General features: G+C 40.7%; 1 long non-coding RNA gene and 1 pseudogene across 1 annotated transcript; both read right to left on the reverse strand.

Moving 5' to 3' along the window:
* Nucleotides 1–6,660: 6,660 nt before the first annotated feature.
* On the reverse strand, nt 6,661–18,440 carry LOC140612419 (uncharacterized). Its single transcript, XR_012013641.1, has 2 exons — nt 18,280–18,440; nt 6,661–7,013 (listed from the first exon to the last, which is right to left on the reverse strand). It is a non-coding gene; the product is annotated as an uncharacterized lncRNA (long non-coding RNA).
* LOC140612381 (ubiquitin-conjugating enzyme E2 C pseudogene) lies at nt 14,822–15,334 on the reverse strand (annotated as a pseudogene).
* Nucleotides 18,441–22,863: the final 4,423 nt, after the last annotated feature.

Here is a 22,863-nt window from a genome sequence, read left to right on the forward strand (position 1 = left end):
TCAAGATGGTTTGATTCATTGTTTCAGAATTCCTGACACCTCAGAACGATAAAAGGCTCTGGAGAATAAAGTCAGTGGAATCCTTCTGCTGTGTTGCCGCTCTTGTAGGTTTCTGCTGTTACTTTTGGCAAAGAGAGACTCCCCCAGGGGAGCCAGGTATATAAAGGCCCAAAACTCCTTGCAACTGTCAGGCATTCTTATCCTCATCATCTCTGTTATTAGAGGCAAGAGGAAAGAGTTGGAAGTGAATTTGCCAGGATCTCTCTGTGGATCATAGAATCCAATACTAGCAACAACCTGGCCACAGGAGAGCACAGTTTAAATGAGGATATTGAAATTTAGTATGTGCTGTTGCAGGAGGGAAAAGGTATTTTAAATAAAAAGTATTTATCATCTTAGTGTCTTTTTATAAGCTTGTCCCTTAGGGGAAAAATCCTTCTCAGACCACCCTGATTTGCACATTTGCAGTCATCCTGGTTTCACATTGGTATGTGATCACAAAAGTGTCACCTCCTTACTTCTCTGGCAGCTCCTGATATATCTGTCAAGTCCCCAAATTCATCCTGGAGTTTCTTTTGACAGGAGTGGCAACGGCAAACCCAGAACTGAAGGCTGTGGGGATTCTCCGTGTGAGGAGAGCATATTATGTACATTGGGAAGTAATAACGAACATCAAACTTTATGTTGCAACTACCCAAGAAATTTTTTAAGTAGATTACTCTTCAATTTGAAAGGTTTGGCTTCTTAAGAGGGGCCTGTAGACTGCTATTTATCTTTGCTCTAGTGCCAGTATCCGTATAATTTATCATTGGTTAGTTCTTGGGGCAGTAGAGTCTGTTAATAATCAGACACATAATGAAACTCAGGGGGAGTTAAGAATGCTGAAGTGTGTACTATTCTTTAGAGTTTACAATCCTGGGTCTTGTTCAAATCAGTTGCTCAGACCTTTTATTTTTATTTTCTGCCTATTTTGAAGTGATCTCTTGAAAAGGGATAAAATAGCATTAATCATATTCTGTCATTTGTACCTCAATATTCACATTTCTGGAACCTAGAATACTATTTCTTATTATCTAAATATTCTGTGTAATTTGTTCCTTTAGCAAAATGTTTACTTTCTTTTAACTTTAGTTAAAAGATTAACTGGATTCTTAACAGCATGCCACTCACATTCCAGTAAATGACAGAGATATAAGCAGATTATTGGGCTCTCATGATATATGTGATATAAGACATATAATATATGTCCCAAGCTCTATGGGAGCCCAGAGGGAAACTGATAACTTCTGACAAGGTGAAAATATTGGGGGAGGTTTCACAGATGTAGTATGAAGTAGGCCTTGTTATCATTAACTTGGAGAGGTTTAAAAAGCATGGATTATAATAGTCTTAGATAAAAGAGTAACTGCCCGAATTCAGAGAGAGTCAGTGGTGGGAGATGTATTCGAAATCTTTTTGCAAGCTTGCTGAATGGACAGTAATTGCCTAAAGTGTGAACTTCAAGGACGCCTGGGTGGCTCCGCGATTTAGCGCCTGCCTTCCACCCAGGGCGTGATCCTGGAGACCCAGGATCGAATCCCACGTCAGGCTCCCTGCATGGAGCCTGCCTCTCCCTCTACCTGTGTCTCTGCCTCTCTCTCTCTTTCTGTGTCTCTCATGAATAAATAAATAAAACCTTTAAAAAAAAAAAAAAGGTGTGAACTTCACAGGTAGAGCTCCTCAGTCCCCAGGTCACAGGTAAATAACAAATGTACATCATGATCAGTGATCGATCATGTTACTTCTCTCAAGTCTGTCAGTGATCAGTTGGTCAATGCACATTTGTTATTCAGCTCATCACAGACAGCAATGTGTATAATTGTGTTGCCTCTTTGCCTCCCAGTGATAAAACCACATGACCTCTTACAAAAATGAATAATCAAAAAATAAATATGAAATTATGACAAAGAAACCAAAAGTGATAGCACTATAAGTGAAGTCTGCATCAAACATAAATTGGTTACAGAAGAAGTAGTTCATTGTGGGACTGCTGATGCTGGTATCACTGAGAAACCCTAGATACGCAATCAGGAAAACTTAGGGGAAGTGAATTTATTAACATAAATCAAGAAAATGGTTGTGCCTGAATCAATTGTTGCTTCAATCAACTAATGAGTGGACAAACAAAATGTGGTACATCCATACAACAGCATGTTTTTCAGTAATAAAAAGGACTAAATCACTGACACCTGTTACCACATGGATGACCCTTGAGAACATTGTGCAAAGAAACAAACACAAAAGATCACATTGAAAGATTTTATTTAAGTGATGTGTCCCATCTAGGTGAATCCATAGAGACAGAAGGTGGATTAGTGGTTGCCTGAGGCTGGGAACAGGACAGAAGGATAAAGTGACTGCTAATAGCTTTGAGATTTCTTTTTGGAGTGACGAAAATATTCTGAAATTTGACTGTGGTGATGGTTGCAAAACTCTGTGATTATACTAAAAACAATTGAACTGTACATTTTGAACTTAACAGTGTATAAATTCACCGGGATAAAATAGCATTAACCATATTCTGTCATTTGTACCTCAATATTCACATTTCTGGAACCTAGAATACTATTTCTTATTATCTAAATATTGTGTGTAATTTGTTCTCAATAAAGGTCCTATTAGTGAGTTACAATGTATAGAATAAATACTAGTTTTCCTATTTTTTTCATCTCCCTGTACGTTTGTAACCAATAGTAAGAGCGTTTGTAATGTTCTGACAAAAAAAATTTTAAAGGTCATAAAACAGTCATTTTTCCCATTAAGGTTGCTGAACACACTTTCAGCATGCACATTTTTACAGTCCTGCCCTACCATGCAAAGAGAGGCCTTCCTCTACTTTCCAGACCAGCTTAGCAGAAAATTCTCTAGCAAGTTCAGGGCTAAAGCTTCTTGACCAGTTCTTTTACTTACGGCTGTAGGTTGGCCAAGATGACTTCTACTAGTACTTACAGTCTGTGAAAGTATAATGAAAATTAATACTTCCAATTTGAATCCTTCTAATACGTTTACTCACTAAGGTTAAAGCAATTCCAATCAGTGAAGGAAATACTCAAGCTTAATCATGACTTCGAACTTACCTTTTGATATGGTAGACATAATCCTAAGGTGACATCCAATATTTTTGCACCCTGTTGTAAATGCTGTCTATAATCCCTTTCTTTTGAGTGTGGTCAGGATCTGTGACTCCTATGAAATCCTCGCTCCCTTAGGTTATATTACATAAGGCGCCATCATAGCAGACTGGAAGGGAATCTCCTATTACCTTAGAAGGAGGAAGTTGCCAGATTGTAAGAGGCCACAGGGCCAGGACCTGAAGGCAGCCACCAGGACTGAGAGCAACCCCTGGCTGATAGCAATAAAATGGGAACTCAATCTAATAACTTGAATGAACTTGGAAGAGGACCCCAAGTTCCAGATAAGAATGCAGCCCAGCCAACACCTTGATTTCAGCTTTGTGAGACCCCAAGTAGACCACCCATCTCTGCCATGTCCAGACTTCTGACCTAAAGAAACTGAGACAATAGATGGGTGCTGTTTTAAAATGCTAAGTTTATGGTAATTTTTTATGCAGCAAAGGAAAAGTTATACAGTTGATGACAGTTGCCAATAAAAAGTGGACTAAATTTTCTTTGCAGAAATCCTGGGAGAGGACCTCTTTCCAGAGTCTCCTCTGGAATGGGGTGGTTTACCAGTAGCTTCTAAATAAAATCAGGTCTTCCAAATGTCAGTGTTTTCCTCTGCTATAATGTACCCCACTATGTGTGCAGGCAACACCTGGCTCTCTCCATGTCCTCCATATCTTTGCCAATACTTGACATGATCAGTCTTTTAAAATTTTAATCATTCTAGGGTTACCTGGGTGGCTCAGTCAGTTAAGCCTCCAACCCTTGGTTTTGGTTCAGGTTATGATCTCATGAGTCATGAGAGTAAGCCTCACATTAGGCCCCATGCTCAGCAAGGATTCTGCTCGAGATTTTCCCCCTCTACCCCTACCACCACTCACTCACTCTCTCTCAAATAAATAAATCTTAAAAAAGAATTTTTTTAACCACTCTAATAGATGTGTAGGGTTATCTCATTGTGGTTTTAATTTGTATTTCTTTAATGACTAATGTGTCAATATGCTAATGTCCATGTATCTTCTTTGGTAAAGTGTCTATTCAAATATTTTGTCCATTAAAAAAATATAGCTCTTTAAAAATATATAGAGATGGGGACACCTGGGTGGCTCGGCAGTTGAGTGTCTGCCTTTCGCTCAGGGCATGATCCCAGGATCCAGGATCAAGTCCTACATCAGGCTCCCTGCATGGAGCCTGCTTCTCCCTCTGCCTGGGTCTCTGCTTCTGTGTGTGTGTGTGTGTGTGTGTGTGTGTGTGTGTGTGTGTGTGTGTCTCATGAATAATTAAATCTTTAATTACAGATATAGATGTTTTAAAGTCTTTATCTGCTAATTCCATTACCTCTGTCATTTCTAGGTCTTTCGATTAGCTGATTTTCTCCTGGTTATGGATCATATCTTGCTACTTCTTCACATGTCTGGAAATTATTGTATGGTATAAATCATGGATGCTACATAGTTGAGTGTTTAGATTCTGTTGCCTCTTTAATAGTGTTGAATTTTGTTCTGGCTGGTAATGAATTTGCAGATCATCTTAATATGCTCAAGGGCTGTTTTAGAGCCATGTTAGTAGTATAGGTCTAAAATAGTCCCTCTGGGGTCTCTATTGAGTGCCTAGGGCCAGTGACATTTCTCCACTCTGACTGGTCAGAACTTGAATATGTCCCAGATCTATGCGGGCTCCAGAATTTGCTCAACCATCTGTTATGTAGCGTCTTTGATCAGCTTCATGGAGTCTTGCCCTAAAATGAGTAGCCAGATATTTAGCTGAAGCCTCTAGGGGATCCCCCGCAAATATCTGGAACTCCCTCTGCACAGCTCTCTTCTCTATGGGCCTTGCCCTGCACTTTCCAACTGTCTTACTAGTCTAAACTTCCAATTTCTATCTCTTCAGCTTTGAAAGACCCACTGTGCTCTGCTTGGCTTCCTTGTGTCACAGTCTAGAAAGTGTCTGCAGAAAGGGTATCATGAGACTCCTCTCTTAGGGATCACAGTCTTGTGCTACCCATTGTCTGACTTCTGAAAGCCTTAATTCCATATATTTTGTCAGTTGTTTGCTGTAGGAGGGCTAGTCCAGTACCAGTTAATCTGCCATAGCCAGAAGAAGAATCCCAAATGTGCTATAATGAGGAATTTCATTTAGAAAGGCAGGTCAGGGAAGGCTTCCCTAAGGAACAGATGATGACTGGGGTGTCAAGCAGCAGAGCAGGGGGTCACCTGGCCTCCTGAAGGGGCCCTCCTTTGCCTCCTAACTGGTTCCTCTGAGATGAAGTGTGAAAAGGTTATTTGGATGAATTTAAAGACATTTTGCCTTGTTTTTAGTTTTCAGCAAAATCATAAAGCTAAAATGTGTCTGTAACTAATTCCTGGCAGGTTCCACTAGCTCTTTACACTCAGGACATGATTTTTTTTTTTTTTTTTTAAGCTATGTGTTTTGTTAGTCTAGAAAGTAAAAACCTTAATGTGGTTAATGAAATGTCTTGAGGGTATAATCAAGTTTGAAAATGATGTCCATCTCTGGCAAAAAGTGGAACTAAACCCTCCGAATACTAAAGGCATCAGTTATGTAGATTCTCAAGAAGTGAGTTGACTTGGGAGCACCTGGGTGGTGCAGTGTCCAGCTCTTGGTTTCAGTTCCGGTCATGATCTCAAGGTCATGGGATCTAGCTCTGCACTGGGCTCTGCACTCAGTGCAGAGTCTGCTAGAGGTTCTCTCTCTTTCTCCCTCTGTCCCTCCCACTTGTGCGCTCTCTCTCTCTAAAAATGAATAAATCATATATGTATATATATGAAATGAGTTGACTGGGTTCAGATATTCACTATTCCTTCTACAACTGCTACTCTGGGCCAGGTCCTTGATACCTTAGGGCTGTGTGTGTGTGTGTGTATGTGTGTGTGTAATGTGTGTGTTTTCTTCTGTAAACCAGGGAGTTAATTCTAGCTTTTTTCTGGCTTCAAGGCAATGAGGACAAGGCTTTTGTATATGTACCTGGTTTCAGAACAGTCCAGCAGGTACAGATTGAAACCTCTGAAGCAAGCCCCAAGTGTCTCATCTTAAAAACTGCATTAACAGGACACCTGGGTGGCTCAGTGTTTGAGCATCTGCCTTCAGCTCCAGTCATGATCCCGGGTCTTGGGATCAAGTCCTGCATCAGGCTCCCTGTGGGGAGCCTGCTTCTCCCTCTGCCTCTCTCTCTGCCTCTTTCTCTGTGTGTCTCATGGATAAATAAATAAAATCTTTTAAAAATATTTTTTAACTGCAATTATGTTAATGTTATTATGAGGACAAGTGATAAAAAAGCAAGTGCTTAGCCTGGGGCCTGGCACAAGATGGAAGTCTATGATAGGCCACAAAAAAAGGAAAGTTCTAGAGTAATGAGTGATAAGTAAACACTCTATGGCTTGTGTGTACCAAGTTGGCAAGGTCTACAAGTTCAGGCTCATAGCCATATGTAGCCCTAGTGAATGTAAGGTTTAAATAAGAAAGGCATAATTCCAAGCACTTAAAAAGTGAAGGAGGCAATGATTTTTACATGTGTATGGATCAGATGGAATTGTTCCAAAGAACATGTGCACGAGCGATTCCCTTAGGGCTGGCAAACACAGCCAACAGCTGTTTCTATTCTTATCTTCAGCTTGCTCTGTCCTTCTGCCCACCAGAAGCTGGAGGTCCTCCTGGGGGCCTTAGTTAAGGTTCCTTTCCCAGGGGAAGCAGGAGTCCACTCGGCTTTGTTTGCATGTTCTCAGAGATTCCTCTGTTCTTGACTTCATGTCCTAATGCCCATTTATTTCTACAGTTCAGAGTTGGTCCCTTGAGTTTTCAGCTATTGTTGAAGCTTCTGACTGCTCTTCTCTCCTGGGGGAAAAGGAATCAATAAGGGAAAACAGGTAAACTCTTGTTAAATGTTGTTTAACATTGTTGTTTGCTGACCCAGTATCAATTATCTTTCCCTTTTTTTAACTAACTGAACTTCAGTTTTGTTTAGGGTGGCCCAATAAAACATTGACTTCAGTCTTTGTGGTTAGGTGAAATAGTCTGGCCAATGAGATGAAGGAGCATCTGGTGAAGCTTTGGGAAATGCTCTTTATAAAGGGGTTGACTCAAGAGGCCACGCCTTTTGCACTTTTCCTTTCACCTTTCCTGGAACGCAGAAGCACTGCCTGGAGGTGGAGGACACTTCTTACCAATGTGGTGCTGAAGGCCATGCTCAGCCTGAAAGTAAAGCAGCAGACAGCTGGAAATAGAGCAGGTTACTGGTAGCACCATGGAGATGCTAGACCCACCCCTGGACTCCTTCCTATATAAAAAACAGTAAAACCCTTGCTTTATTTAAGCCACTGTTGAGTTGGTTTTTCCATTATTTTCAGTATGCAAGCCTAAGTGATTCTCCTTAAAGTGTGAAATTGAGAGAAATATTTGGTTCTATACGTGGGAGAACTGATAAACTCTTTGGTATAGATAAGCAAAGGCTTGTCAGTCATTACTCAGGGTTGCCTAAGGGGGTCCTCCAGGAAATGGGGACTTGAATTTGGCAGAAAAGCAAAATGTTAATACATAAAATCATTTGAGGGGTGCCTGGCTGGCTCAGTTGAAAGAGCATGCAAACTCTTGATCTTGGGATTATGAGTTCAAACCCCACATTGGTGTAGAGCTTACTTAAAAAATAAATTAAAATTTAATTTAAAAAAAGAAAATCATTTGAGGTAAAGGTGGCTTCTGGCACCTCGAAGTGAGACTCTAATTGCTGAGAAATAAAGTTTCTTTATTATTTTAGCACTTAAGAAAGCTGCAATCAACGTGTATGGCATATTATAAGAAACATAAAAAATCTGCCAACTTAGGAAACATAGAATTTTCATACAGTGTATTAAGTACACTTTAATTTAAAAATGGATCCCTGGGTGGCTTAGCGGTTTGGCGCCTGCCTTCAGCCCAGGGCTTGATCCTGGAGTCCCGGGATTGAGTGCCACATCGGGCTCCCTGCATGGAGCCTGCTTCTCCCTCTGCCTGTGTCTCTGCCTCTCTTTCTGTGTCTCTCATGAATAAATAAATAAAATCTTTTTTAAAAATGGATTTATTTCATGTTTATTCTTGTGGGACTTCTAATTATGCATGACAGGTTCAACATGTTTATTATCTTCATTCCTTCTTGAACCTCACTTTAAAGAAAGAAAGAAGGTATAAACCTACAAAAACAAAGAGAACAGAAGAGGTGAGAAAAGCAGGCAAGAGAAGTTGAGATATTTTTACGGAAGATGGAGAGGGGAAATTAGCAGAGGAGAAAACCATACAAATTTAGTCCTCTGCTAATTGTGAAGCTTAATAGTGAAATATTATAGGCTTCCTGCCTTTGATTGGGAAAAAGACAACAAAGCCTCATACAGACTTCTCCTCTTCGACATTGTACTGTAGGAACAACAAAATTTAATACCATTTACAATAACAACTCGAAATATCAGATGCCTGGAAACAAACCTGTTAGAAGTTTTTAAAAAATTGTTTTATAAAAGCTGTATAATATCATTAGAAGAGACTAAGAAAATCAAAATAAATGGAAGAATTTACTGAGTTTGTGGATTGGAAGAGAGATTAAACAGACAATATCATAAACTTATAATTCTTCCCAAATTAATTTATAGGTTCAGTGCAATTCCAATCAAAATCCCAGCAGGTCATGTTGGGGGAAATTGGCAAGTAGATTCTAAAATTTATATGGAAATGCAAAGGGTCAACAGTAGTGAAGAAATTGGCAAATTTATTCTAAAACTACAATTGCCATGATGTTGGTACAAGATGAGCCAATAGAGCAATAGAAAAGAATAGAACATTCAGGAATAAACTCACAGATGTAAGGATCCTTTATGAGAAAGAGTGACGCTGCAAGGGCAGTGAGAGAAAGGCAGTTTTTCAGTATAAATGGTGTCATGTCAATTGGATGTCCAGATCGGAATAAAATGTATCTTGACTTCTTAATATTTAAAAAGTCAGTTCCAAGTAAATTGTAGAGAAAGTAAAATCACAATGCTTCTAGAAGATAATATAGGCACAAAATTCACTAATTACATGGGAAAATGTTGATGTTTGGGATTTATATTGAAATTAAGAACTATTCATAAAAAGACTCCATTATGTTAGTCAAAAGGGAAACTAAAGAATAAGAAAAGACACTTGCAATACATGTGATTGGCAAAGAGCTTATACCTAGCGTATAGTTTCTTCAAGTCCACAAGGAAAAGGGCACAAGCTAGTCAACAAAAGACTTGCCAATATTAAATAACTTTTTCAAACAGGGAACAGCACACAAGAGTCCCCTTTTATCTGCAGTCTTGCTTTCAGGTGGTCTCAGTTACTGAAACAACCACAGCCAGTAGTAGAGGATCCTCCTCCGACTCAGCATCAGAACCAGGATAGGCTGACCCCATGTCACACGCTACCATCAGCCTCTATGTCACATGCTTCCTCATCTTCCTCACTTCATCTCACCTGGTCTCCATTTTACTTATTTTTATTTTTTACTTTTTTTTTTTTTTTCAGAGAGAGGGAGGGAGGGGTAGGGTTGGAGGGATAGAGGGAGGGAGAGAGAGAATCCCAAGCAGAGTCCTTGCCCAGCCCAGTAGGTAACCAGACACAGGGCTTCATCTAGTGCCCCTGAGATCATGACCTGAGCCGAAATCAAGAGTTTGACACTCAACCAACTGAACCACCCAGGCACCATTTTATCATTTCACATCATCAAAAGAAGAAAGGGGAATATGGTACAGCTGACCCTTCAACAACCCGGGGATCAGAGGTGCCAAACCCACAAAGTCAGAAATCCACCTGTAACTTTGACCTCCCAGATTTCATGACTAATAGACTGATGTTGACCAGAAGCCTGATGGAGAACACAAATAGTCGATTAACACATATTTTGTATATGTATTATATATTGTATATGTATAATAAAGGAAGCTAGAGAAAAGAAAATGTTAAGAAATAAGAGAAAATACTGTACAATATTTGTAAAAAAAAAATCCATGTTTAAGTTTGACCCTATAAGTTCAAACCTGTGTTTTTCAAGGGTCAACTGTACAAAAAGATATTTTGAGAGAGAGACCATATTCACATAACTATATTATAGTATATTGTTATAATTGTTTTATTTTATTATTAGTTATTGTTAATCCCTTACTGTGCCTAACTTATAAATTAGACTTTAGCCTAGGTATGTATGTATAAGGAAAAAATGTGGTATATATAGGGTTCGGTACTGTCCATGGTTTCAGGCATCCTGGGGTGTTGGAAGCTATCCCTTATGGATACGGGGTGACTTGGGTAGCAGTGTTTAAAAGCAGAGACTCAGGCTAAGGTCATCTGAGTTCAAATCCTCACTGTGCCTTTTATTAGCCTGTCGCCTTGATGTAAGTTTCATAACTTCATGTGCCTCAGTGTCCTACTAATAATAGTGCCTATATCTTTAGGTTGTTGTGAGGCTTAAATCAGCTAATAGAAGCAGAGCTCTGAGAACAGTTACTGGCCCTCTGTGTTAACTACACCAATGCTTATCACAGTTTTCAGGGATTAAACCTTTGTCTTAATCCAAAACTCATCTCTTGCCTATAACACTATATGGCCTTCAGGAAATATTTGCTGTTCAACTTCCAATTCACTAAAACCTGGAATGATATGCTGTTTAGCCATAACTCTCATCAACTTTTGAATAGTTATATTATTGGATCAGCACTTTATTATAAAAGTACTCACTCATGAAGCAGTATTGCAGTAGTAGGAAGATGATGAAGGTAAGAATAACTTTTATTTAATACTTACTGCATGCCAGGCATGAGTCTAAGCACTTAACACACGATTTCCCCTTTAGTCACCGCATGAGGTCTTCAAAGTAGATACTACATTTTAAAGATTTTATTTTATTTTTTAAGTAATCTCTACACTCAACATTGGGCTCAAACTCTCAACCTTGAGATCCAGAGTCGCATGTTCTACCTACCAAGCCTGCCAGACACCCTTAATATAGATACTATGATTATCCTTATTTCACATGACAGGAAACTGAGGCACACAAGATTTAAGAAACTTAAAAGTTGCAAAGCTGCTTAGCAGCAAGTAGATCAGTACTTAACTCTGTTGATCTCAGAATCTGCTATGACCTTTCCATAAGAGTAGTCAGATATTATACAAGTCATTTAAAAAAAAATATTTACATAATGAAGTGTAACACTGTTCTTTAGTATTCTCAGGGATGCAAAGAATATTCATAAAATATAATTGAAACTATGTTAATAAGCAATTCATATTATATGTATGTAAATAAACTAAAATAATGTATTACGTATGAGTAGAAAAACACAAGCAATACACTGAAACAAAAAAAACAAACAAAAATACACTGAAACAGTAATAGCAGTTATTTAGTGGGATTTGAGCTGGCTTTTTCTTTTATAAACTATTTTAGGGCAGCCCGGGAGGCTCAGCGATTTAGCGCCACCATCAGCCCAGGGCATGATCCTGGAGACCTGGGATCAAGTCCTGCGTCAGGCTCCCTGCATGGAGCCTGCTTCTCCCTCTGCCTGTGTCTCTACCTCTCTCTCTCTCTCTCTCTCTTTCTCTCTCTCTCTCTCTCTCTGGGTCTCTCATGAATAAATAAATAAAATCTTTTTAAAAATTCAAAAAATAAATTATTTTATATTTTTCAATTTTCCTACAATAATTTTACTGCAATGGGACTGTTAAAGTAAAAAATATTACAGAAAATTTATATTACCACAATTTCCAAATTCTGATTGAAAACTAATAAATGGAAGTGTCTTCAATCTTGCTGGGTCTTTGTGACCCACTCAGTGGCTCAGCTGTCTTTCAAAGCCAAATTTTGGGGTGAAAATTCTGTTTCTGGAAGTCAAGGTTATTTTCACATTTAACCTCATCTTGGGACAGACCACCTAGATCTGATCTTCCATCTTCTGGGATGGAAATAGCAAAGCCACTTCTTTTTGTTGCCCTTGAGAATGGAAAAGGTCAATGTGGGAAGGATTATAGAGGGCCAGGGAAGGCACTTCCTTTGGGCAGCAAGTGAGGATGTCAGAGAGGCAGGCACTTGAAAATCAATTGCATTGTTCACTCTGTGGGCAAAAGACTTTCTGCATGAACTTGAGATTGATAACTGATGGCAGGAGACAAGCGGGGAGTTGGGGTGTGCAGTCAGTTCTAGCAAGAAGGTAAGCTTTGGAGAAATGTCTTGAGATGGGAGCATGATGTGAGGGAGCTAGGTTTCTGAGGGAAGGGGAGAAGTGTGGGTAGCCTCTAGGATAGCATGATTATCATCCAGGGTGCTCCCTGGAAGGACCCGGAAGTGTTTGGTAGATTCCCAGTCCTACCCCTGAGAAACTCAGCCTAGGCCAGAGTCTGGCAGGGAAGAGGTGAAGACACTGTTTTAGCTGCAGCATGTCAAACAAATTCAGCTGCAACCAGTATGGAGTTGACAGTACCAGAATGAAGACAGTTGCAACAAGGTCGTGATGTGAGCTGTGGGTATGGACAGAGCAGGGAATCTTGAGTCTCCACCCACGATGTTCCCTTTCCTTGGCGTTGTGATGCTGGTGGTGAGATGACCCTGCTGCAAACAAAGTGAGGTCACAGCCATCCGTCCACCACTTGGTTCTCCCCATCTTTAGCACCTGATGTTACCACAATCCAGGGCAAGATTCGCACTGTCTTCCTCTTCTTCCTCTCTCCTCCCTCTCTGGGCTCTGATCCTTCTGAGTCTTTGCTTATTCTTCTCTGAGTCTGTCTCATTATTGATGTTAACCATATTTTGCATTTTCTTGGAACCACCCTGACTTTGAAAAACGACAGGGTAGGGGTTGGGCAGATGGAGAAATGTGAAGGAAAAATTGCCTGAATTGGGCAAAAAAGCTAGGACTTGATGAAATGTGTGAGTTAAAATGACCTGGAAGTTCTTCTGTCAGATGAGTAGCTGGTGGCACCATATTGTCATCAGTGGCTTGGCTTTTTTCTGTTCTCAACTGAATAAGGAGCATCTAGGGTTCACCCATAGTTGCAGGGGCTGGTCTATAGGCACAGATGCTGGTGGTTGGCAAGAGTTTTGTTCTTTAGCAGAGAAGTTCTCTACAGAACTTTACAGGCAGATGAATGAATTTCTTACCTATATAGACACACAGTGAAATTTCTCAATATTATGGGTGGTAGTGTTTTAGGAAATAGATGGCAAACTAAGGTTTATGTGTTTTGATTTGGAACATGGGTATTTTCCCCCTTTTAGATTTAGGCCTTCATTTCTAAAATGGGTGATGTACCAAATAAAGATTGGCAGGTGCTGGGCTTTGGCATCCTGCCACTGTGTGCTATTTAATTGATTGAGCAACTTGTTCACAGGAATGCCAGAAGGTCTCCTTTGGCCAAACTACTGAGACTACAGGGAATTTACTGCACTATACTGTCTACTTGTGTGTGTGTTTGAAAGTTTCCAGGTTAGAAAGTTCAAATTTTCCCTTTGTGTCCAGTGGTACTGGAATGTTGGAATGGCTACAAGCCCTTTGGAGATGGGGCTTAGAGGAAGTTGAGTTGGAAACACCTTTGGTTTGGGTGTAGTGGGATATATTTGTGTTCTTTTGTATTTGTGTGTGTGTGTGTGTGTGTGTGTGTGTGTGTGTGTGTAGTAGAGTTGTCTCTATCCCTCTGGGGCAAGGATGGCTTTGAAAAATCCTCCTACTGCCTAGTGTGCTGACTTAACTGGCATCAAGACCCAAAAGTGTTGCTCAGAAATCAGATCATGATATTAATGAGTCTGTCTCATGGCACACAGCACCAGAGGGGTACGAGAGTGAAAGGGAAACAAAGTTTGAAAGGCAGCCTGGAAAATCCTTCTTATCATCAGATGTGTAAAATAACACATTCTTTTTGTAAAATTCAATCCTTTGATATCTTATCAAAAGTGAAACTTTTCTCCTAATCAGGAATACAAGAGAATGCAATTATATATGTACTGCATATTTTAAAACTTTTAAAAATAAGGATTGGGGGCAGCCCTGGTGGCTCAGCGGTTTAGTGTACCTTCGGGCCAGGGCGTGATCCTGGAGTCCCAGGATCGAGTCCCACGTCGGGCTCCTGGCATGGAGCCTGCTTCTCCCTCTGCCTGTGTCCCCGCCTCTCTCTCTCTCTCTCTCTCTGTCTCTCTGTGTGTGTGTCTCATGAATAAATAAATAAAATCTTTTTTTAAAAAAAGGATTGTTCAAAATCAAATTTAGAAGGTTTTTTTGGTAAAACAAAACAAAACAAAAAAAACCCAATGTATTTAATATATTCATCACAAGGGCTCAACCAGAGACTTAATTTAAAAAACAGAAATAAAGGGGATCCCTGGGTGGCTCAGCGGTTTAGTGCCTGCCTTCGGCTCAGGGCATGATCCTGGGTCCTGGGATCGAGTCCTGCATCGGGCTCCCCGCAGGGATCCTGCTTCTCCCTCTGCCTGTGTCTCTGCCTCTCTCTCTGTGTTTCTCACGAATAAATAAAATCTTAAAAAAAAAAAACAGAAACAAAACAAAAATGACACTACAGCATAAGATACAGAGTCCTAGACAGAAATGAAGGAAAGGATAGACCATCTAAGGAGAAAATAAAAAGACAACATAAGGAGAGAGGCTGTTCAGTCAGGGTTCTTGTCTGACCTGCTTTAAGTAGATTTCTTGCAGACACTTCTTAGAGGCTATAGGGGTTCCTTCAGAGCTTGGCAGCATGTGTGTGCAAAGGGCTATCAGGTGTTGGGTTCTCCTAGCAGGCTCTGGATGGACAGCAGGATGGTCCTTCAGGATGTCCAGGCAGATGTTACCCTGGGTGCCCACGCTGGGGTGCTAGCAGGGCACGAGGAACTTCACTGTGGGCGCGTTGTAAGGGTAGCCATCGGGGAACTCCAGGGAGAGCTTATTATAGCTCAGGTCTTCACGTACTATGCCAGCTGCTCCCTGGATGGTCCCCATCGATTTGAAAAGGTGGTCTGATTTAGGGAAGGCAGAAATTCTTTTGTGGCCAGACTTCATAAAGGTCATCAACCCCTGCCATAGCCTCTTGCCCATGGGGCCCCAGGCAGCAACCCCGCTGGGCTTAGCACCTTTGTGGGTGGCAGCCACGCTGGCAGCAGCTGGGTCATGGTTCTGGGAGGCCATCCAGGTGGCGTGGGCAGAGAGACAGCAACTCAGAGAGCTTGGCTGCAACCCAAATTTAGAAGATTCTTGTGTTTGTGGAGCTCAGACTGCTAACAGGATTACAAAACAGCAAGGAAGCCTGTTTGTGAATATACCAATTTTATGCATTTTATGCATGTAAGCTAAAAATAATTTAAAAACTGAGATCAGTCATGCTAGAAGGAAGAATGACTATTTTTTTATTTTCTCTGTGGAACTTATTGTATAAAATAATAGTAACAAGAAGAGCTGATCAAAAAGCATGCAGCCAAAAAATGTAAGAATAAAAGTATTATAGAGGTGTATCAACATTGAAATAATTTAAAATATGATCTATTGTATTTGCCAGCTTTTAAAAATTGTGATTTGATATCATCTATTTTTCCATTTCATTTTTAATTTTTTAAAGATTTCATTTATTTATTCATGAGAGACAAAGACAGAGGCAGAGACACAGGCAGAGAGAGAAGCAGGCTCCATGCAGGGAGCCCAATAAGGGACTTGATCCCAGGACCCCAGGATCATGACCTGAGCCAAAGACAGACACTCAACCACTGAGCCACCCAGGAGTCCCTCTTTTTCCATTTTAAATGTATATTTATTTTTATATTTCATTTTAATTTTTATTTCTACTATTCTTCATTTTTAAGACACACACACCCCAATTATATAAACTTCCGGTGCTACAGTAGCCACTCCTGCTTAGTTTTCTTCACTGATTCCTCCTTTTCTCTCTCTCTTTCCTCTTTCTAAATGTTGGAAAGCGCCAGGACTCAGTTCTTAAACTCTTCCCTATCTGGATTCACTCCCCAGGCATACAGGCAGTCAGGGGCTAACCAGAGAAGCACAACCATAATGAAATTGGGATTTATTGTTGGAATAAGACCTTACACAATTGGGAGGAAGGTCTGAAAGGAGGCAGAAGAGATTGGAGCAGAGTTCCTAACTAGGAAGCCCTGGGGTCGGAGGACAGAGTTGGGGCTTCCAAAGGCACAACTACCTGCTACTGTGGGACTATAGTAGAGAGATGGAGAAGTCTATATTATTATTATTATTATTCTGAGTCTGGTGGTGGGCTTGGGGCTGCTATTGGCCAAGAGGGCCAAGAGTTGGGAAGAGGAGTTGGATGCAGAGTGGGAGAGAAGAGCATGAGCTGGATTCCACCAGTGCCTCCGTGTCTGTCTCTGTCAGCATCTTTAGAGAGTAGATGGCTCTCTGTCTACACCCTTCAGAGAGTAATGATGACTGCTTTGCCTCAACCTCCCAATTTCATGCACATATATTTTTGGTCCGTGCTAACCTGGAACCACACAAGGAAAAAGATTTTGGGATATACTTTAGTTTAGCCAAGTGAACACAGTTGAAAAGCACATGCTAAGTAATCTCACTTTGTCTCATGGCTTTAATTCCACCCATATTCTGATGATTCACAAATTTATAATCCCTGTCTGGCCTTCTCTGGAATACAGATTTATATCTAATTCCCTCCTTAAGTCACTACTTGGATATTTCATAGAATTTTCAAACTTAACATATTTAAAAAGTGAGCTTCTACTCTTCTCCCTGAGCCCATTCTATTTTTTTTTAAGATTTTATTTATCTATTCATGAGAGACACAGAGAAAGAGAGAGAGACAGAGACACAGGCAGAGAGAGAAGCAGCCTCCATGCAGGGAGCCCGACGTGGGACCCGATCCAGGGACCCCAGAATCTTGCCCCAGGCCAAAGGCAGGCGCCTAACCGCTGAGCCACCCAGGGATCCCCCCTGAGCCCATTCTTTCCAGAATCTTCCTCTGAGGTGTAGATTTCTGGCTAAAAATCTCAGGATTGCCCTTTACTCCTCTCTCTCTCCTACCCAACAAGTAATTGATCAGAAAACCCCATTGGCTGTTCTTCAAGAAATATCCATGACTTACTCCTTCTATTATAGGCTGGAAAATTGCCCCCACCCCCCCCCAAGAGATTCATACCCTAATCCCTAGAATCTCTGAATATTACCTGAAATGGCTTTTAAAAAGGCAAGGGAGGGTGTGGTGGATATTGATTAAGGACCTTGAGATGGGGAGATCATCTGGATTATCCAGGTGAGACCTAAAACAATCACGTGTATCCTTAAGGAGGAGGCAGAGGGAGATTTGGGGTCTCCTCAAAGGAGAAGGGGATGTGTGAAAATAGAGCAAAGAGAGACTAGAAGATGCCATCCTTGAAGATTAGAATGATATGGTCACAAATCAAGAAATGCCAGCAACTACCAGAAGCTCCAGCAAGAAGTGGAGTCTAGAGAATGCACAGCCTTGCTAACACCTAGATTTGGGTTCAGTGATACAGATTTTGGACTTCTGGACTATAGAACTGAGAGAAAATAAATTTCTGTTGGTTTAATGTCAAGTTTGTGAGCATTTGTTACAGTACTCGCCAAAACTAATACAATTCTTTACCAATTCCCCTCTGGCAACTGTTGCAGAGTGCCACCATCTCTTGTCTGGATTATTCCACTAGCCTCCTGCCTCACTGACCTCTCTGCTTCATCATGGCCCCATTCACTATGATCTGGTCTCAGCACAGCAGCTAAAGTGTTTCTTTTAAAATGTAATTTAGGGGGTGCCTGAGTAGTTCAGTCTGTTGAGTGTCCAACTCTTGGTTTCAGCTCAGGTTGTGAACTTGGGGTCATGGGATTGAACTCCGAGTCAGGCTCAGTACAGAGTCTGCTTGAGATTCTCTCTCTCTCTCTCCCGCACCTGCCTTTACCCTCCCCCTACTCACCTACTCTCTCTAAAATAAAATCTTTTTTAAAAGATGTTAAAAAAAATGTGATTCAGATCACGTTACTCATTTTTCAAAACCCTTCAGTTGTTTCCCTCCTCTTACAGAGTACAATATGCAATTCTTATCATCAGCTTACAGAGCTCTAAGTTGGCCCCTTTTTACCTGGCTGACTTTATCTCCTACATTCCACTGCAGTAATATTAGCTTCCTTGATGTTCCTTGAGCATACGAGGTGTGTCCCTGCCTCCCGAGGTGTGTAAGAAGGCTTACTTCTTCACCTGATAGATCAGACCTTCTCTGACTACTCTTTTAAAAACACCAGCCTTCCAACCTCACTCACTCATATGTCATAATGCTCTTCCCTCCTCACTTCTTCCACAGCCATATTACATTCTGACATATGTATTCTTGCTTAGTTATTTAATTCTCCACCCCCCCCCCCCATTAGAATGAAAGCTCTGTGAGGGCAGGGATATTGATCAGGGTTTTTTTTTTTTCCACTGCTGTATCCCCAGTGCCTAGGTCCATGGCACATAATGGATGCCGAATGGTATTTGTTGAAGGAATAAGTTATCCAAGAATTCTTAGTTAGTTTTTAAAATTAATTTATTTACTTGAGAGAGAAGGAGAGAGAGAAAGAGCACAAGGTGGGGGGGCGTACAGAGAGAGAGAGGGAGAAGCTGACTCCCCACTGAGTAGGGAGCCCAATGTGGAACTCTCTCCCAGGACTCTGAGATCATGACCTGAGCGGAAGGCAGATATATTTTTTAAGATTTTATTTATTTATTCATGAGAGACACACACACAGGAGAGAAAGAGAGAGCGAGGCAGAGACACAGGCAGAGAGAGAAGCAGGCTCCATGCAGGGAGCCTGATGTGGGACTCGATCCTGGGTCTTCAGGATCAGGTCCTGGGCTGAAGACAGCGCTAGACTGCTGAGCCACCCAGGCTGCCCAGAAGGCAGATTCTTTTTTTTTTTTTTTTTTAATATTTATTTATTTATGATAGTCACAGAGAGAGAAAGAGAGAGAGGCAGAGACACAGGCAGAGGGAGAAGCAGGCTCCATGCACTGGGAGCCCGACGTGGGATTCGATCCCGGGTCTCCAGGATCGCGCCCTGGGCCAAAGGCAGGCGCCAAACCCCTGCGCCACCCAGGGATCCCCAGAAGGCAGATTCTTAACCAACTGAGCCACCCAAGTACCCCACTAAGTTAGTTTTATATTATAAACATTTTACTCCGTTGAAAGGTCTTACACTGAGTCGTGATCAGCAATCACCCAACTCATTCCTTGGTTTCATTATTATTCTCTAGAGATAGTAATGCTTCTGTTTTCCCAAATTATCACTCTGGTCAGCAATTGAATCATGTGTTGGATTCAGTTGTAATGTAAGTAATGGGACTATCATGCATCCCAGAAATGAAGGCCTTCTCTCCATTTCTGTTTTCCCCATTTCCCTACTTTAAACTAGGAGGGGCTCAAGTGGGAATTTAGTGTTCCTTGAAAGGGTTTTCCTGATCCAGTAGTTTTTGATCCCGGCTGTGGGTTTAATAACCACCATTCCTCTCATCCATCCGCCTCTTCTAATTCTTCCTCCCCCAGTCACTTCCTGTCTCAGCAACCCTTTCAAAATTAAACTCCAATTCTAAAACAAATGAAGCAAAGGCAGGAAAGGGGGGATGAATCACAGCATATGGGAACAGTTTTGTTTGAAAGCATGATCAGCATTCTTTGCAAACAAGCTGTGACCATATGTGGCAGGGTGGGCGTAGGAGTTATAAAATACAAGTGATAAACTGTGGTAAGTGTCTGAGTTATAAACAGAAAGCTCATTAATGATCTGTTTAATAGTAAGAAGTGATACCTTGAAAGAAGTCTCTCTCTAAGGAGATAGTGCCTTTTTATAAATCAAAAGATTGCAAAGAGGTAGCCTGTAGTGAGTTAAAATTCTTGCCATGTATTAGCAGAGAAACTCTGGACAACTAGTTAGGACTTGCTTCTTGGCTAAAACCAAGGTCACTTGAATTCAAATTTATTGGTATACCAACAGAAGTTATTTTTATTTTTATTTATTTTTTTTTTCAGAAGTTATTTTTAGAACCAGATCTATTGCCCCTAGGTGCTCATCCCTAAGGAAGAGAAAAAAAGAGATGTAAAAGATGTGTGTGTGTGTGTGTGTGTCTGTGTGTGTGTGTGTATGTATTTCTCTTATTGACGGATTCATTCAATAAATACTTACTGAGTTCTGACCAAAAGCCAGCATAGCACTAAAGCCCTGAATAATCAGTGTAGAGCAAAAATCTCGGGTATTACATGGTAAGCAGAAATCATCACAGTCCCTGGCTTCATGAAGCTTCCAGTCCACGAGGACCATAGCCAGTAATCAAATGAAAAATGACAACTGTGGTTTATGTGGTTTGTGCTGCCACAGAGAGCAGCAGTGTGGATCATAAGAGAAACTCTGATGGGAAGCCTGGTCTGGGGAGTCAGGAAAGGCTTTCCTGTGGTGATGATGGACTGGCAGCTGAAAGGTTATTTAAGAGTGGACAAGGGTATGCACAGAATTCAAGGCAGAAAGGGTGATATGTGCAATTGCACTTGGCAGGCAGGGTTGCAATTTATTCAAGGAACTGAAAGAAACAATGAAGGGAAACACATTTGGAGCTTAATAGTGAGAAGCCAAGAAACAGAAAAAAAGAGGGGCATGACTAGCCAGTGCCTTCTGGGTTATGTTAAGGATTTTGATCTCTCAAGGAGAAACCACTGGATGGGGGGATGGGGCAGCTAATCAAGAGCAAATATCCCCCCAAGCTCTTTCTTATACCCTTCCATTTTGGGTCACAGAGAATGTGCTATAGGGAGGTAGAAGTGGTAAAAATTGAATCAGTCTTTCATTTAACAAATGTTATGAGTGATTACTATGTAGCATGTACTGTCCTAGGTCCTAGGATAAAAAAGATGAACCAGAAACTTACTGATCTCCCTTCATAAGGCTTATAGTGTAGGATGCAACATGCATGATAAAGATAGACCCATGAATAAATCATTGCAATTTACATAATGCAACAAAACAACAATGTAGGTTGCTCTGAGATCAAATGACAGGCGTCCTAGGCTTGGAACTAACTGGGTAACTCTGGGAAGCTTTCCTCAGAAGCTTCTGTTGACTAAGTATTATTGGTAGGATTATTTGGAAAGTTATTGGAAACTTCAATTCGCCTTTTATTTTCCATTCCCAATTTCTATTCATTAGGTGACCTTGACTTTTGTGTTTTCACTCTCTGTATATAAATGGTAGGGAGTAGGTAGCAAGGCACCGTGTTTCTGGAAGAAGTGCAAACGCCCATTATTCCGAGTGCCAAGTCTGGGACATACGTGGTGGTAAATGAAACAATAAACTATCAGATCATTGGGCAGCTCTGATTTTGTTCTGTCTATATATAATCCACCGGGAGGGTAGTAGTATTGATATTTCTAAATTAACACCCTTTTCCTTACTAAACCAATTACTTCCAACATGTTACAGTTCATCACCTCAAACTGGTTTTTTTTTTTTTCCAATCAGTTGAAGACAGAAAATCCATAAGCAGTTTATCAGTGTGTGATGCTGTTTGCATTTCAGTTGCTGTTCCCAATTTGGATTTTCATCATTCTTTGTACTCTTAGCCCAATCTCTGCACAAATTAATGTATTTATGTGAAAACAAGCAGCAATTCTCGTTTATAAATGTAGTGTGGAAGCCAGCCAGAGCATACTTACTAGAAACTTTGGGTGTGGTTGATTATTTTAAAGATAAAGCCCAGTATTGTTATTCTTCTAAATTGACCTAGCCCTTTACCAAAACACATCAATTCTGTGCCCACAGTAGAACTGTATGTGGCAATCCACAAAAAACTATTGTAGCATGGGTTGAATTCTATCTGAACCACTTAACAGTATATATCTATTTAATACACTTAATAATTCTCATTTAATTCCATATCAATCATATGACAGTATGTATCATGGACAAGTTACTTAAATTCTCCAAGTTCCCCTTTTTTCTTTAGAAAAGTAGGCGTAATCATATCTGCTTTGCCCTTTTGGTCTAGTTGTGAAATTAAATGAGAAAATATTTGTGGTTTTTCTTTGTAAATTCAGTATTTATGTGGAGAATGCCATTATTACTGTACGTAGTGGAATTGCATCACTCACCACAATTCTTCACCCCTCCTGGAACTAAGCCTTTGACATATGAATTTGCAAGCCCCTTTCTAAAGAGGAAGAGTGTATTTCCCTGCCTCTTGACTTCATTTTGGATACATTATTTGTTTTGGCCCATAGAATATGGTAAAAGTGACAGTGTATAGTTTTGAGCCTAGGTCTAAAGAAGCCGAATATGTTTCTGCTTGTTTCTGTGTGCTCTGCCAATTGCCATGAGGAGAACATGTCTCTGGTCCCACAAAGAAGTTGAGGGGCATGTGGAGCAGAGCCACTCCAGTCTAGCTGCCCCAGCTATGCTGAGCCTAGACCAGCTGACTCCCAGCTGACTTGCAGATACATGGGTAAGTCCACCCCAGGTCAGCAGAACACCCAGCCAAACTATGTGAATGAAATAAATGTATATTATTATGTAGCACTGAGCTATTGAGGTAGTTTTTAATATAGCATTATTATAGTGGTAAATGACTGACATATCCAACCACCTTCCACCTATCCAGTTAATTAAACATCCATTGGTTCACTAAGACTGTGGTATCTTCTAGG

The sequence above is a fragment of the Canis lupus genome, chromosome 1 (assembly GCF_048164855.1).
Source record: "Canis lupus baileyi chromosome 1, mCanLup2.hap1, whole genome shotgun sequence".
NCBI classification, from domain to species: domain Eukaryota; kingdom Metazoa; phylum Chordata; class Mammalia; order Carnivora; family Canidae; genus Canis; species Canis lupus.